The sequence below is a fragment of the Haematobia irritans genome, chromosome 4 (assembly GCF_050003625.1).
Source record: "Haematobia irritans isolate KBUSLIRL chromosome 4, ASM5000362v1, whole genome shotgun sequence".
Classification (NCBI taxonomy): Eukaryota; Metazoa; Arthropoda; class Insecta; order Diptera; family Muscidae; genus Haematobia; species Haematobia irritans.
In genome coordinates, this window is record NC_134400.1 from 42330607 (window position 1) to 42348657 (window position 18051).

The following is an 18051-nucleotide window of genomic DNA, read 5'->3' on the forward strand; positions in this document are numbered from 1 at the left end:
TGTGCAAGCTAATTCGACTGTAATTAAATATATGTTCGATATGTGGAAATTTTCAAGAATTATATGAAAAAGACATTGGGAAAACTAAACATAAAAATATTATTCTTTATCAAAATATTGTTTCTATAGAATTTTTTTTTAAATTTATTTCTATGGAAAATTTTGTCAATTTTTTTTATAGAAAATTTTGTCAAAATTTTATTTCTATAGAAAATTTTGTTTTCGATAGGAAATTTTGTCAAAATTTTATTTCCATAGAAAATTTTGTCAAAATTTTATTTCTAAAGAAAATTTTGTCAAAATTTTATTTCTATGGAAAAGTTTGTCAATATTTTGTTTTCAATAGAACATTTTGTCAAAATTTTGTTTTCGATAGAACATTAAGCTACACTTGTAGTTTGGTCAATGCATTGCTTTAAGCTGAGATCAAAAACAACAATAACGATTGAAGAGAAGCCAACAATAACATTTTTTCGATAGAACATTTTGTCTAAATTTTGTTTTCGATAGAACATTTTGTCAAAATTTTATTTCTATAGAAATTTGACAAGCATACTTTTCCTCTGTTGGTTAAGCTACACTTGTAGTTTAGTCAATGCATGGCTTTAAGCTGAGATCAAAAACAACAATAACGATTGAAGAGAAGCCAACAATAACAAACAAAACGAAAAAACTTTATTTCTATAGAAAATTTTCAAAATATTGTTTCTATAGATTTTTTTTAAATTTATTTCTATGGAAAATTTTGTCAATTTTTTTTATAGAAAATTTTGTCAAAATTTTATTTCTATAGAAAATTTTGTCAAAATTTTATTTCTATAGAAAATTTTGTCAAAATTTTATTTCTATAGAAAATTTTGTCAAAATTTTATTTCTGTAGAAAATTTTATTTCTATAGAAAATTTTGTCAAAATTTTATTTCTATAGAGAATTTTGTCAAAATTTTGTTTTCGATAGAACATTTTGTCAAACTTTTGTTTTCGATAGAACATTTTGTCAAAATTTTATTTCTATAGAAAATATTGTCAAAACTTTATTTCTATAGAAATTTTTATCATAATTTTATTTCTATAGAAAATTTTGTCAAAATTTTATTTCTATGGAAAAGTTTGTCAATATTTTGTTTTCGATAGAACATTTTGTCAAAATTTTGTTTTCGATAGAACATTTTGTCAAAATTTTATTTCTATAGAAAATTTTGTCAAAATTTTGTTGTCAATGAAAAATTTTGTTTTCGATAGGAAATTTTGTCAAAATTTTATTTCTATAGAAAATTTTGTCAAAATTTTATTTCCAAAAAAAAATTTGTCAAAATTTTATTTCGATAGGAAATTTTGTCAAAATTTTATTTCCATAGAAAATTTTGTCAAAATTTTATTTTTATGGAAAAGTTTGTCAATATTTTGTTTTCGATAGAAAATTTTGTTTTCGATAGTAGATTTTGTCAAATTGTATTTCTAATTAATTAATTTTAATCCATGGGAATGGAATATTGGGTTTGATTCACCAATTCCCCTTATTGTATTATGTCCTTCAATATAAATATCTTTAGAGAAACCTATATGATAACAAGTATAAACGGCCGTAAGTTCGGCCAGGCCGAATCTTATATACCCTCCACCTTGGATTGCGTAGAAACTTCTACGAAAGACTGTCATCCACAATCGAATTACTTGGGTTGTGTTATCTTAAATCGTTTTCTAAATTGTGAGTTAGTCCATACGTGGTATATAAATATTAGACAAAAAAGGTATGTGCAGGTAAGTCTACAAATAATTACGAATCGATATGGACTTTTGCATGGTACGTAGGGAGCCAGAATTGAAATATGGGGGTCGCTTATATGGGGGCTATATGCAATTATTGATATGGACTAATTTTTGTGTGATTGGGGATCGATTTATCTGAGGGCTATATATAACTATAGACCGATATGGACCTAGTTAGGCATGGTTGTTAACGGCCATATACTAGCACAATGTACCAAATTTCAACTGACTCGGATGAAATTTGCTCCTCCAAGAGGCTCCAAAACCAAATCTCGGGATCGGTTTGTATGGGGGCTATATATGACTATGGACTGATATGGACCACTTTTGGCATGGTTGTTAAATATCATATACTACCACCACGTACAAAATTTCAACCAGATCGGATGAATTTTGCTTCTCCAAAAGGCACCGGAGGTCAAATCTGGGGATCGGTTTAAATGGGTGCTATATATAATTATGGACTGATATGAACCATGCATGGTTATTAGAGACCGTATACTTACACCATGTACCAAATTTCAGCCAGATCGGATGAAATTTGCTTCTCTTAGAGGCTCCGCAAGCCAAATCTGGTGATCGGTTTATATGGGAGCTATATATAATTATGGACCGATGTGGACCAATTTTTGCATAGTTGTTAGAGACCATATACTAACACCATGTATCAAATTTCAGCTGGATCGGCTGAAACTTTCTTCTCTTAGAGGCTCCGAAAGCCAAATCGAGGGATCGGTTTATATGGGGGCTATATATAATTATGGACTGATATGGACCACTTTTGGCATGGTTGTTAAATATCATATACTACCACCATGTACCAAATTTCAGCCAGATCGGATGAAATTTGCTTCTCTTAGAGGCTCCGCAAGCCAAATCTGGTGATCGGTTTATATGGGAGCTATATATAATTATGGACCGATGTGGACCAATTTTTGCATAGTTGTTAGAGACCATATACTAACACCATGTATCAAATTTCAGCCGGATCGGCTGAAACTTTCTTCTCTTAGAGGCTCCGAAAGCCAAATCGAGGGATCGGTTTATATGGGGGCTATATATAATTATGGACCGATGCGGACCAATTTTTGCATGGTTGTTAGAGACCATATACTAACACCATGTACCAAATTTCAGCCGGATCGGATGAAATTTGCTTCTCTTAGAGGGTCTGCAAGTTTGTATGGGGGCTATACGTAAAAGTGGACCGATATGGCCCATTTGCAATACCATCCGACCTACATCAATAACAACTATTTGTGCCAAGTTTCAAGTCGATAGCTTGTTTCGTTCAGAAGTTAGCGTGATTTCAACAGACGGACGGACGGACATGCTTAGATCGACTCAGAATTTCACCACGACCCAGAATATATAGACTTTATGGGGTCTTAGAGCAATATTTCGATGTGTTAAAAACGGAATGACAAAGTTAATATACCCCCATCCTATGGTGGAGGGTATAATAATGGATGAAATAGGTATCATTAATTGTTTAAATTAATAGACCACTAGTACTATTCTTGGACTCTATTGTGTGTGTTGATAATGAAATGAATTGAAATGCATACTTGTAGGTAAAACAAATTAGTCAAGTTAAATAAATCGTAACTATAGAAGAACAAACTACTTTACTAGTTTATTCATAGTTTATCAGTTTACTGACTAGTAAGTTTTTTTATTTGTTTTTGTGTTTTTTTTGGTATAGATTGTTTAAGTTAGTTTTTTGGTGTTTGTTAGAATTTTATAGGTCAAAGTTCTAATGAATTATAAACAAATCCATGGACATTAACCCATATGCGTAAGCAATGAGCTAAACCATAAGAGTGTACCTGAAAATTTAACATGAAATACGAATTGAGTGGAATGGAATAACAAAAATTTAGTATAAAGCTCAAGTGCATTGAAAAAGTATGTAACCAAAATTGTAGGGCACTTAATTTAACCAATATTAAGGACAAACTTCTTTAAAATAACGAAATTTTAATTAAAAGAAAGTTCATAATCTTATTCTTTAAGTTTAGGACACGAATATTTGAAATTTGCCCCTCTTCGTTAAAGTCGCATGTCTTAAGTGAGGCATATTTTCCTTAAAGTAAAGAAAAACATTTTTAATTTAAAGAAAAAGTCTTTAAATTAACTGAGATATTGAATCTTTGGATTAAAAATATAGGCTAATGCTATTTTTAAGAATTTTGCATTTTTAGTTGAAAGTTGTTGGTTTTTTTGAAATTAATAAAATATTGCTTAGATTAAAGTATTTTTTATACCCACCACCATAAAATGGTGACGGGGGTATAATAAGTTTGTCATTCCGTTTGTAACACATCGAAATATCGATTTCCGACTATATAAAGTATATATATTCTTGATCAGGGAGAAATTCTATATAAGCATGTCCGTATAAGCATGTTCGATATAAGCATGTCCGTCTGTCCGTCTGTCCGGCTGTCTGTCTGTTGTAATCACGCTACAGCCTTCAATAATGGCGCTATCATCCCGAAATTGGCACAGATTAGTTTTTTGTTTGCAGGCAGGTCAAGTTCGAAGATGGGCTATATCGGTCAAAGTTTTGATATAGTCCCCATATAAACCGACCTCCCGATTTGGGGTCTGGGCCTATAAAAACCGTAGTTTTTATCAGATTTGCCTGAAATTGGAAATCCAGAGGTATTGTGGGACTATAAAGAGGTGTGTCGAAAATGGTCCGAATCGGTACATGGTTTGGTATAGCCCCCATATAGACCGATCTCCCGATTTTGCTTCTTACGCGTCTAGAAACAGTATTTTCTATCCGATTTGTATGAAATTGGAAATCTAGAGGTATTTGAGGACCATAAAAAGGTGTGCCGAAAATGGTGCTCAGCGGTCCATGTTTTGATATAGCCCCCATAGAGACTGATCTCCCGATTTTGCTTCTTGGGCTTCTAGAAACTATATTTTCTATCCGATTTTCCTGAAATTGAAAATCTAGAGTTCTTTTGGGACCATAAAAAGGTGTGCCGAAAATGAATGCCGAAAAGGTGTGCCGAAAAAGGTGCCCATTTTTTGGTACAGCCCCCATATAGACTGATCTCTCGATTTTTACTTCTTGGGCGCCTAGAAACAATATTTTCTAGCCGATTTGTTTGAAATATGTGAGTAGCAAATGGTGCCTATCGGTCCATGTTTTGGTGTAGCCCCCATATACACCGATCTCCCGGTTTTATTTCTTGGGCTTCTAGAATCCGTAGTTTTTATCCGATTTGCTGGAAATTAGTAATCTATAATGAAATTTTAGACAAACGAAATTTCCTTTTCTTATAAAGTGTTTTCGTTTATTCAACGATTGTCTCTAAAATTTGTGTCAAAAGAAAACTTTGCTTGTCTAAAATTACGTATCTCAAAAAAGAAAACACTTCTTTCAGGGTATAGCAGGCGCACTGATCATGAAAACTGCTTCAAACTGAAAGTAAAATTTCCAGATTTTACTCATCGTATTTAAATAATGGCGGAAAAAATCTACATATTTAAAAATTTAAATCGAGGCGTAATTTCATCATATACACGATATGTTTATAATTTCTCTAAAACTCAAACAAAATTGGTTTTCATAAATCCAGAATCTGATCTGGTCTTCATAGGTAAAATCTTTAAAGTTTGTCTTCGGGAACTGACTTGCTTGGGAGAAGATTTGTCATCAAACCCCCTACAATTCTATATATTATCAAGTAACCCACTACGACGAAGAGTTTTCAAAGTAAACTAGCATATTTGGTTCATGGTGGTGGGTATTTAAAATTCGGCCCGGCCGAATTTAGTGCTTTATATACTTGTTATTATGTGAATTTTTAACTGATATTCATGTATACATGAATAGCTTTCTTGACAAATCGTATAAAGCTAATGAAAATTCGAAAAATTAAATCACACTACGTACTATCTACGTACACCCACAGAAATGATTGGTTGGAATTCGAGTACGACAACAAATAGATAGTGGAGACCTACAATTTTTAGTTGTTTGGAATAAAAGTTAGTTACTTCCCTTGTTTAATGGTTTCTATAACCAATATAATAGCTGTGTGACTAAAAATTCGTACACCCGACCAAATATTGGTCGTTATTTATATATTGAAGTAAGCAACCATTTCAATATATTCCATATTGTTGTGATAACTAATTTGTTTTGCCAATGTGTCACCAAACCCAACAGCACGTCTGTCTGGCCAATAAGTTGGTTGTGTTAACAGATTTGATAGTTATAAAGGGAACTTGTTGCTATGGACTACATATATGAAAACAAATAATCTTTTGTTTCATTAATTATCAAGTTAGATTTTTTTCAAGGTAAGTAAGATAAACATCAAATTGCAACTCACTCTTCACCATTTATCTTAATTTCCATAAAATATGTAGAGATATCTTAGCAAATGTGACCACTACCGAAGTTGGGAAAGGTAAATATATGGTTTGTCTGCGTCATCATCGGTCTCAAAATCTCAACATTCCCCTGCTGCCGATATATAAGAAAAATTTATGAGCCCAAGTCACACTGAAAATTAATCACGTAATTGTGAGTGGTCGAACTAACAAAGTTAATGTATGGTCGTGAGTACTGGCGGAAGTTGGGAAAAATCCATGTATTTCATTTGCTATGGGACGCTTCAAATGATGATAATATGGTACTACAACAACAACTGGAAATATCTGATTCTGCTTATGAAGATTTTGCAAATCTCCACCTTAGCTATTTCATGGGGTTATCTTTTACCCTTCATAAAAGGCTTTTTACAAGATCCTTTTTGGTTAATAACTACAATATACATTTATATATAATAAAATAAAAACTAAAATGAATTCAACGGATTTTTTCTTTAAATTCTCAAGCATTGGTTATCGGGCAAATAGTTAGTTGTTTTGACAAACGAACGCAATTGTATTGGTTGTGATTGCCAATTAGACTGTTAATGTGCCCAAAATGTAGTTCTTCAAACTATTTTATATACTGTTGTGTCAGACAACAATTGGTTGCTTCAACAAATTTTGTCGGTTATATTCTGATAGTAGATGGGACCAAATAAATTGGTTGGCAAAAAAATTGGTTGGCACAACAAATTTGTTTTCTGTGTGTAGTATGGCAAGGGTATGAGTATACCATATAACTTTGTAATGCATTTTAAATTATTTTTCAAATAGAAAATATTGTGGTTATTACTGGAGGGTAAATGGAACCCAAAAGAAATGTAAAAGTTCATATGAATGAATTGAATTTAATAACCATCCATCCTTCTTGTCATTGGCCCAATTGGCTCCATAAAAAAGGAGGCCAGCATTTTATAGCCATGAAATTACCACCCAATGTTCAATATAAATTAATATGAAGTGAAGTGAACTGAAATGATACAAAATCTAATGGTAAGCAAGAAATTATATAAAAATTATGCAGTATAAAATTTTGAATTGCATTTAGTGTACTTTTTCTATACGAACCATTATTATAGGGTGGTGGTAAAAAACAATATTGATTACATAATGTAAAATTTAGGATAAACTACACGCAAAACAAAAATAATACTTTCCCCCAAATAAAAGTGTAGTCAAAAAATATCGTTTACCATATGTTTTTCCACCCATATTGTTTGGCATACACAAGCCGATGTAAAAGAACTTTACTTAAGGAAACAAACCAATTTAGTTGGTATCTTTCATACCAACGAAATATCAAATACAACCTTTTGAAATTCAAATTATTTTCTCTATTGCGAAAATAAAAATTTTGTAACAAATATATAAAAATAGAGAATATCAATTCGATAAGGAAATTTTATGTTTGAAATAAAATGTTGACAAAATTTTCTATAGAAATAAAAAGACTGAAACCAACAATAACAAAACAAAACGATTGAAAAAAAAGAGGAAGCACGCTCAAAATAAACCCAGCCAACTGCACTCAAATCGATGATTTGACGGTGGCAAAGGAAAAGAGATATGTTTGTACGAATTTATTTCGGCATAAGCCGTCTATCGAGTAAACCCTTTTTTCGGAAGGTTCAAGTGTCGTTCACTTTTGGGTTTAGTGAACTGCCTGAATTTATTCTGATAATTGGTTGATAGTTTTGCTGCAAGTAGAGGATGCTAATGAGGAATATGGTAATTCCGAAACGTGCGTCCATCCAACCATCTTGCAGTCTATAGGGCTTTGCCCAAATAAATTTGACAAACATTCTTTTCCTCTGTTGGTTAAGCTACACTTGTAGATTAGTCAATGCATGGTTTTAAGCTGAAATCAAAGACAACAACAATGAAATACAATTTTCACAAAATTTTCTATAGTTAATAGAAATTTGACAAAATTTTCTATAGAATTAAAATTTGACTAAATTGTCTATAGAAATAAAATTTTGACAAAATTTTCTGTAGAAATAAATTATTGACAACATTTTCTATAGAAATAAAATGTTGACAACATTTTCTATAGAAATAAAATGTTGACAACATTTTCTATAGAAATGAAATTTTGACAAAATTTTCTATAGAAATGAAATTTTAACAAAATTTTCTATCGAAAACAAAATTTTGACAAACATTTTTTAAAAAAATAAATAAAATATTGACAAAATTGTCTATAGAAATAAAATTTTGACAATATTTTAATATAGAAATAAAATTTTGACAAAATTTTCGATAGAAATAAAATTTGGACAAAATTTTCTAAAGAAATATTGTTTTTCATTTTTTTTGTTATTGTTGGTTTTTTCTTTAATCATTGCTGTTGTTTTTAATTTCAGCTTAAAACCATGCATTGACTAAACTACAAGTATAGCTTAACGAACAGATGAAAATAATGTTTGTCAAATTTATTTGGGCAAAGCCCTATAGACTGCAAGATGGTTGGATGGACGCACGTTTCGGAATTTCCACGTGCGTCCAACCAACCATCAGTCATAGGGCTTTGCCCAAATAAATTTGACAAACATTCTTTTCCTCTGTTGGTTAAGCTACACTTGTAGTTTAGTCAATGCATGGTTTTAAGCTGAAATGAAAAAAAAAAACAAGTATATACGGCCGTAAGTTCGGCCAGGCCGAAGCTTATGTACCCTCCACCATGGATTGCGTAGAAACTTCTACTGAAGCCGATGGCAAGGTATCTAGTCCATACGTGGTATATATTAAACTAAAAAAGGCCGATTAAATACGTATATAATTAAGTTTAAAGTTTCTATAGAAATAAAATTTTTACAAAATACAATTTTGACAACATTTTCTATAGAAGTAAAATTTTGACAAAATTTTCTATAGAAATAAAATTTGGAAAAAATTTTCTATAGAAATAAAATTTTGACAAAATTTTCTATAGATCTTCTATAGATAACATTTTGACAATGTTTTATATAACCAACCATCAGTCTTATACAACCAACCATCAGTCATAGGGCTTTGCCCAAATAAATTTGACAAACATTCTTTTCCTCTGTTGGTTAAGCTACACTTGTAGTTTAGTCAATGCATGGTTTTAAGCTGAAATGAAAAAAAAAAAACAAGTATATACGGCCGTAAGTTCGGCCAGGCCGAAGCTTATGTACCCTCCACCATGGATTGCGTAGAAACTTCTACTGAAGCCGATGGCAAGGTATCTAGTCCATACGTGGTATATATTAAACTAAAAAAGGCCGATTAAATACGTATATAATTAAGTTTAAAGTTTCTATAGAAATAAAATTTTTACAAAATACAATTTTGACAACATTTTCTATAGAAGTAAAATTTTGACAAAATTTTCTATAGAAATAAAATTTGGAAAAAATTTTCTATAGAAATAAAATTTTGACAAAATTTTCTATAGATCTTCTATAGATAACATTTTGACAATGTTTTATATAACCAACCATCAGTCTTATACAACCAACCATCAGTCATAGGGCTTTGCCCAAATAAATTTGACAAACATTCTTTTCCTCTGTTGGTTAAGCTACACTTGTAGTTTAGTCAATGCATGGTTTTAAGCTGAAATGAAAAAAAAAAAAACAAGTATATACGGCCGTAAGTTCGGCCAGGCCGAAGCTTATGTACCCTCCACCATGGATTGCGTAGAAACTTCTACTGAAGCCGATGGCAAGGTATCTAGTCCATACGTGGTATATATTAAACTAAAAAAGGCCGATTAAATACGTATATAATTAAGTTTAAAGTTTCTATAGAAATAAAATTTTTACAAAATACAATTTTGACAACATTTTCTATAGAAGTAAAATTTTGACAAAATTTTCTATAGAAATAAAATTTGGAAAAAATTTTCTATAGAAATAAAATTTTGACAAAATTTTCTATAGATCTTCTATAGATAACATTTTGACAATGTTTTATATAACCAACCATCAGTCTTATACAACCAACCATCAGTCATAGGGCTTTGCCCAAATAAATTTGACAAACATTCTTTTCCTCTGTTGGTTAAGCTACACTTGTAGTTTAGTCAATGCATGGTTTTAAGCTGAAATGAAAAAAAAAAACAAGTATATACGGCCGTAAGTTCGGCCAGGCCGAAGCTTATGTACCCTCCACCATGGATTGCGTAGAAACTTCTACTGAAGCCGATGGCAAGGTATCTAGTCCATACGTGGTATATATTAAACTAAAAAAGGCCGATTAAATACGTATATAATTAAGTTTAAAGTTTCTATAGAAATAAAATTTTTACAAAATACAATTTTGACAACATTTTCTATAGAAGTAAAATTTTGACAAAATTTTCTATAGAAATAAAATTTGGAAAAAATTTTCTATAGAAATAAAATTTTGACAAAATTTTCTATAGATCTTCTACACTGTTAGAAAAATATGTTTTTCATATGTTCCGATATAAACAAAATGTGTTTCGGGCACGATTTTAAACCACAATATATTTAAGTGCGAACATGTAATTTTCCTAAACTAACACTAAATGTTTGGGACATCTATGTTAATATGTTAGAATATATTATGTTTGGGGCATGAATGTTTCATAAAAATCATATGTGTGAATACAAACATATATAAATTTACAAATTTCAACTAAACATACATATGTTGTGATATTTTATTCAAAGCGACAGAGAGAGTATAGAGAGAAATAGAGATGGAAACCGGGAGAGTTGACGAAATATATCAATATAACACAGCAAAAGAGTCAAAAGAGAACAATTTCTGTGAAACCGCTTGTATGTTGTTTCGGAAAACTGTTTTATGATAAGGCCAAAAATTTGATATGCTTAAGTCTAAATATTATTTAATTTGAATAAAGAGAATAGACATTCGGAACCAAGAGAATAGACATTTGAAAAACAAACAGCATATGTTTTCGCCTTGAGAGCAGCATTTTATGTATGTGTGAACATGTGTTTTGTTTATCATTTTGGCATTATGGGCACAATTTTTTTCTTGGTTCGTTAAAAGAAATCAGGGGTCTTCATAAAAATAGCGAAAGGGCACTATACACTTTTTAGAGTTGGGGCAGTAAAATGAAATAAGGAGGAAATAGTGAAAAATTACACAGTAAAATGTAAAAAAACAAACTTTAGTTCCTCTTTAGTAGTCCACGAGGAGTTGACGGACACCATCAAATATAAAAGCGGGCATTAAGTTCGAGTTTTACAGCTAAAACAATTTAAAAAGTTTATTTTCTTTAAAATGAATTATTAAAGAAAAATAAAAGGAATTTTAGAGCGATGGTGTTAAATGCTAGTAAAAAACTGTTCACTCCTAAATAAATTTATGTTTATATTATAAAATTATGTATGTATGTTTATACTCGACTCCATGTTCTTCTTTTGTTAGTTTTTGAATTCCTTCCAAATTTTAAAGTTTTGTACAAAAAGAGTTTTTTATTACAAGATTGTTATTTTTGCAATAAAAAATAATATTTTATCAAAAAATCAGTCAATTTCGTTTATATCAAGCACTGTTACTGACTATAAATCTTTAATAACGCACATTTCGAAGTTTCATTTAAAATAAATTAATATAGTATAAATATAAATGTGTAAATTAAAAAAAAAAAAAAAAAAAAAAAACAAAAAAAAATGTTCGGTCGGAGCAGGGATTGAACCCACGACCCTTTGCATGCAAGGCAGACATGCTAACCACTGCTCCACGTGGCAAACAAATGTATGTTTCTGTTAAATAATGTTATGTTTGCATGGGCTCGTGGGCGCTGCAAACTATGCTATATAAATGTAACTTAAAACGATAATTATCTACTGGTGACTATAACAGCTACGTAGCCCAGTGGATAGTGTGTTGGCTTACAAACTGTATGGTCCTCGGTTCGATTCTCCGTGCAGGCGAAAGGTAAAATTTAAAAAATTTATAAAAGTGAATAATTTCTTCAACATTATTTGTATTACAGAGAAAGGTGCCAATAACTAAAAAATTTCGTGGAAGTGAAAATTACGAGTATGTTAGGGAATGAGCATAATCGTGTTTGGGAAAAATTCTTCCAAGCATATAATATTTTTGGCTCAAAATGCTTCCAAACATATAATATGTTCACATAAAACAAACATATTAATGTTTCGGCAGTATGCAATAATATATGTGCTTCCTGCAAAATATGTTTGGAACATATGTTAAAGAAGCGATTTTTTTTGAGGGTGTATAGATAACATTTTGACAATGTTTTATATAAAAATAAAATTTTGGTAGATTATTTTTCGCTCGAGTGGCAACAATGATTATGAACCGATATGGACCAATTTTTGTGCGATTGGGGATCGGCTATATATAACTATAGACCGATATGGACCAATTTTGGCATGGTTATTAGCGACCCTATACTAACACCACGTTGCAAATTTCAACCGGATCGGGTGAATTTTGCTCCTCCAAGAGGCTCCGGAAATCAAATCTGGGGAACGGTTTATATGGGGGCTATATATAATTATGGACCGATATACACCAATTCTTGCGTGTTTGTTAGAGACCACATTCTAACACCATGTTCCAAATTTCAACCGGATCGGATGAATTTTGCTCCTCCAAGAGGCTCCGGAGGACAAATCTGGGGATCGATTTATATGGGGGCTATATATAATTATGGACCGATATGGAACAATTCTTGCATGGCTGTTAGAGACCATATACTAATACCACGTATCAAATTTCAGGCGGATCGGATGAAATTTGCTTCTCTTTGAGGCTCCGCAACCCAAATCTGGGGATCGGCTTATATGGGCGCTATATATAATTATGGACCGATGTGGACCAATTTTTGCACGGTTGTTAGAGACCATATACCAACATCATGTACCAAATTTCAGCCGGATCGGATGAAATTTGCTTCTCTTTGAGGATCCGCAAGCCAAATCTGGGGATCGGTTTATATGGGGGCTATATATAATTATGGACCGATGTGGACCAATTTTTGCATGATTGTTAGAGACCATATACCAACACCATGTACCAAATTTCAGCCGGATCGGATGAAATATGCTTCTCTTAGAGGCTCCACAAGCCAAATCTGGGGATCGGTTTATATGGGGGCTATATATAATTAATTACCGATATGGACCAATTTTTGCATGGTTGTTAGAGACCATATACCAACATCATGTACCAAATTTCAGCCGGGTCGGATGAAATTTTCTTCTCTTTGAGGCTCGGCAAGCCAAATCTGGGGATCGGTTTATATGGGGGCTATATATAATTATGGACCGATGTGAACCAATTTTTCCATGGTTGTTAGAGACCATATACCAACACCATGTACAAAATTTCAGCCGGATCGGATGAAATTTGCTTCTCTTTTAGGCTCCGAAAGCCAAATCTGGGGATCGGTTTATATGGGGGCTATATATAATTATGGACCGATGTGGACCAATTTTTGCATGGTTGTTAGAGACCATATACCAACACTATATACCAAATATCCCTTTATATGGGGGCTATACGTAAAAGTGGACCGATATGGCCCATTTTCAATACCATTCGACCTACATCGATAACAACTACTTGTGCCAAGTTTCAAGTCGATAGCTTGTTTTGTTCGGAAGTTAGCGTGATTTCAACAGACGGACGGACGAACATGCTTAGATCGACTCAGAATTTCACCACGATCCAGAATATATATACTTTATGGGGTCTTGGAGCAATATTTCGATGTGTTACAAACGGAAGGGATGGAGGGTATAAAAAAATATGTATCGCCCGATTTTTCAAAACTCGGCCATAATACACAAATTTGGCCATGACACCCTTATTGAAAATCTGATCTTACTGAACGTGAGTATAATGTAATCTTCTGTTATTCCAACTATACCTACAAAAATTCATTCAAATCAGTTCAGATTTAGGAATTGCTTCCAATTTTCCGTTTTTTCATACGTTTGATTTCTTTGCTTGTAGGCGATACATTAAAAAATCGATTGTATGGGAGCCACCTCGTTTTGTGATGAGTCTTAAATGATACCCTACCAACTCTTCCCCCATTATGTTAAAGCCATTAGATTTTAATCATTGTCTTCAGTTAATATTCAATTTTCCACCCGTAGTCAACGTCACTGGTTGCCTAGCAGAAGAATACATACACATCGAAGGTCAATCCAACGACCGACCATAGATAGGCCATAAACTTGTTGCTTAACACACCAAATGGTCAATATTCCCACAAATTATTAAACGAGTGGCAAGGATTTATTATTTGCCTTGAAAGATAACATAGAGGGGAAAGGAATACATCGTCTTGTACTTTTAATGTCCTTCCGAATACCAAATGCTCCGAATGTAAATCAATGGAATTTAACCACGTTTTCCATATAGGTTTTTCGTTTTTCGTAAATACTCTTAATGTTTCCCAAGGGATAAGAAAATAGAAAATTTTATAGACCAAAGAAATGAAGCGTTATGTGGTATTCAAATCCAATAGAACTTTTTTGTTTTTATAGAGTGTATCTATATATGGCATATACCATAAAGTGTTACATGCATTTGGTAGCGTAAGTGTATATGTAGTACACGTAATTGCTATTAGCCTAATAAAAGTGTATATGAATGAAAAGTGTATCTATATTCACGATTTGCATGGAAGATAATAGTAGAAAATTTGAAAGCCAAGTCTACACAATTTATACTAACTATATAAATTGTGTAGACTTGGCTTCATACACTCAAAGAAAAACTTCGCAAACATTGTTGTTTTGTTACAGTCGTTTGAATTTCTTCGGAAAGTTCAAACCTTATCACCAAAAATGTTTTTTCTTACATTTTTTTTTATTTTTGCACAACACAATTCGTTAACTCCATTTTGTTATTGTCAAGCACTGCTCTTTTTTAGCTTCATGTTCTTAAATAAGATACTGCCAAACAAACTTCACCATTGACATTGACAAGCAAATGGGGCCATATGCTACTTATGTGGCACCATTGACTGATGGTACAATCAATAATATACGCATATGTAAGATATGCAATTAATCTAATGGCATTGATAAAGGATGACCTAAGAAAATAAAAACAATAACTGAGGTCAAGGAAAATATACGATTTTCAAAATGAGTTTCTTCGCTTCGTTATAAGGAAATAAAACAAAAACCTTGTGGTGTAAAGTGCTTATTGTAAGAAATTATATCAACTTGTTTTAAAATTTGTGAAAGATAATTGTTCAAGAGCATGTTATTAAGGCTTCATTAAGTAATATCATTCAATTATAGTTGTTAGACTACACGCAAGAAAAAAAAAACAAATAAATTCATTCCTCCCAAACGAAATTATAGATAAACAAACATCGTTTACAATATGCTTTTCGGAAATTTGTTTAGAACAAAAGTATAGACCTTTGATAAATAAAATTTATAAAGACTAACTCAAAATTATTTTCCTATCCGGCGATTCTCCATCTGGAGAAAGGTAAAATTTAAAAATTTATAAAATCGAATAGTTACTTCGACATTGTTTGTATTAAAGAAAAAAGTTCTGAGAACTAAATAAACCATGTGGAAGAGGAGAATAAATGAGGACAGACACTTTTTTTGTTATATAAAAAAAAAATTATAAGAAATTACTCGATTTTATAAATTGTTCAATTTTCACCTTTAGCCAAGTGGGGAATCGAACCGCAGATCATACAGTTTGTATACATACACACTATCCATAGGACCATGTAGCTTTTATCGTCATCAACAGGCAATTATCACTGTAGCCATAAACGCATACAATCAAGCAGTTCTATTTATAGACTTAAATTTAAAGAAAACGACCCACTGTACACTGAAAAAAATATTGTCGTGAGGTCAAAGATTTCATGTCTTTAAAATACGAATGCAAATTTTGTTTAGCATAGAAGACGCATTTCTCTAATATAAAGTTTTTTCCTTGTCCAAAAGTCGATAAACCTTTGATAAATAAAATTTATAAAGACTAACTCAAAATTATTTTCCTATCCGGCGATTCTCCATCTGGAGAAAGGTAAAATTTGAAAATGTATAAAATAGAATAGTTACTTCGACATTGTTTGTATTACAGAAAAAAGTTCTGAGAACTAAATAAACCATGTGGAAGAGGAGAATATATGAGGAAAGACGCTTTTTTGGTTATATAAAAAAAAATTATAAGAAATTACTCGATTTTATAAATTGTTCAATTTTTACCTTTAGCCAAATGGGGAATCGAACCACAGATCATACAGTTTGTATACATACACACTATCCACAGGACCATGTACCTTTTTTTCCTTGTCCAAAAGTCGATAAACTTTTCAATGAAATCGTATTCTCTTTATAATTAAGAGATTTGACGTAAAAATGGGTATCATAACATGAAAGAAAAAATGTTTGGGCTAAGGTCAACTTGACTTTAATAATTCAGAAAAATTCTTTAAATTTAATGAAATTGTCTTCAAATTTGTTGCCTTTTTGCATCTTGACTATAAAGCAAAAAATCGTTCAAATATAAGACATGTTTTTCAAAACTTTATTTTAAAGAAGTTTTTTTACTTGAAACATAGCATAATTTCTACTGGAAGTCGAGTCTTAATTTGGAAAATAAAGTTGTCGTTAACTCGTTTTTAAAGGACTTTAATAGCATATGAAGAAAAAAGCTGAGAAAGCGAAAAATTAAAATTTGCTTCCTAGAAGCAAGTACCCAAAGCCCACATTTAAAAGTACCTTACTTGTATTCTCTGCTTCTTTGGCTCGGAATCAATACCAAATTTTTTAAAGTAAAGACAAATCTTTGGAAACAGGCATGCTTTTTTTTCAGTGTAGTCGGTCCCGATTTTACAAACCTTTGGAAACGGAAATAATATAATTTTACATAACATTTTTGCAAGATTTCGAAAGGATGTTCGGCATTACATATTACTTAATAAAATGTTTACTACGAAACCTCAAAATATGTCTTATTTAAGGGCGTTTTAGTTTCGCAAAACCAATCTTGCCTTGGTGTTATACTACTTTTCTTCTCATTGTATTTTCGCCCAAATGATAGTGTGGTTCCAAAAATAATGTTAATTCATAATATTGTGAGGGATACAGGATCCAAAAGCATATTTTGCAATTTTTGTACCTTTTTGTCAAATCGAAATCGCTATAAGACATCAAGGCAGAAAGGAACAGTGCTTGATATAAACGTGACTGTGACTGTGATTTTTTTATAAAAAGTATTTTTTTTTTTGGTTTGAACTTTTCAAAAACTGCAGAAAAACAAAAGGGCTGCGATTACGGTTGTCACAGTTGGTAGAATTCTACCAAAAATGGTAGATTTTTTACTGTTTGGTAGATTGATAGAATTCTTCATATTTTTGTAGATTTTGCAAAATATTCCTCTCCAACTAAGATGTACTTCCATTTTTATAGAAATAAAATTTTGACAAATTTTTAAACGAAAAACAATAGAAAAAATATAGAAAACTAAAAAAAATGACATGAAAATTTTCGATAGAAAAAAATTGACAAAATTTGCTATAGAAAAAAAATTTTGACAAAGTTTTCGATAGAAAAAAATTTTGACGACATTTTCTAAAAAAAGTGGCAACATTTTCTATAGAAAAATTTTAACAAAACTTTCTTTAAAAAAAATATTTTCTATAGAAATAATATTTTTTCTATAGCAATTTAACAAAATTTTCTATAGAAAAAAAATTGTTAACATTTTCGTTAGAAAAAAATTACAAAATTTTCTATAGAAATAAAATTGTTCTATAGCAATAAAATTTTGACAAAATTTTCTATAAAAAATTTAACAAAATTTTCTAAAAAAATATCTTTGTGACAAAATATTCTACAGAAAAAAAATTTGGATAATATTTACTATAGAAATAAAACTTTGACACAAT

General features: G+C 31.2%; 1 protein-coding gene and 1 long non-coding RNA gene across 2 annotated transcripts in view; one reads left to right on the forward strand and one right to left on the reverse strand.

Moving 5' to 3' along the window:
* LOC142232951 (anoctamin-5) overlaps window positions 1–18051 on the reverse strand; it is a 43040-nt gene that overhangs the window by 22033 nt on the left and 2956 nt on the right. The window lies entirely within an intron of this gene.
* On the forward strand, window positions 5711–6605 carry LOC142232953 (uncharacterized). The gene is made up of 3 exons (XR_012721260.1): window positions 5711–5884; window positions 5962–6095; window positions 6165–6605. It is a non-coding gene; the product is annotated as an uncharacterized LOC142232953 (long non-coding RNA).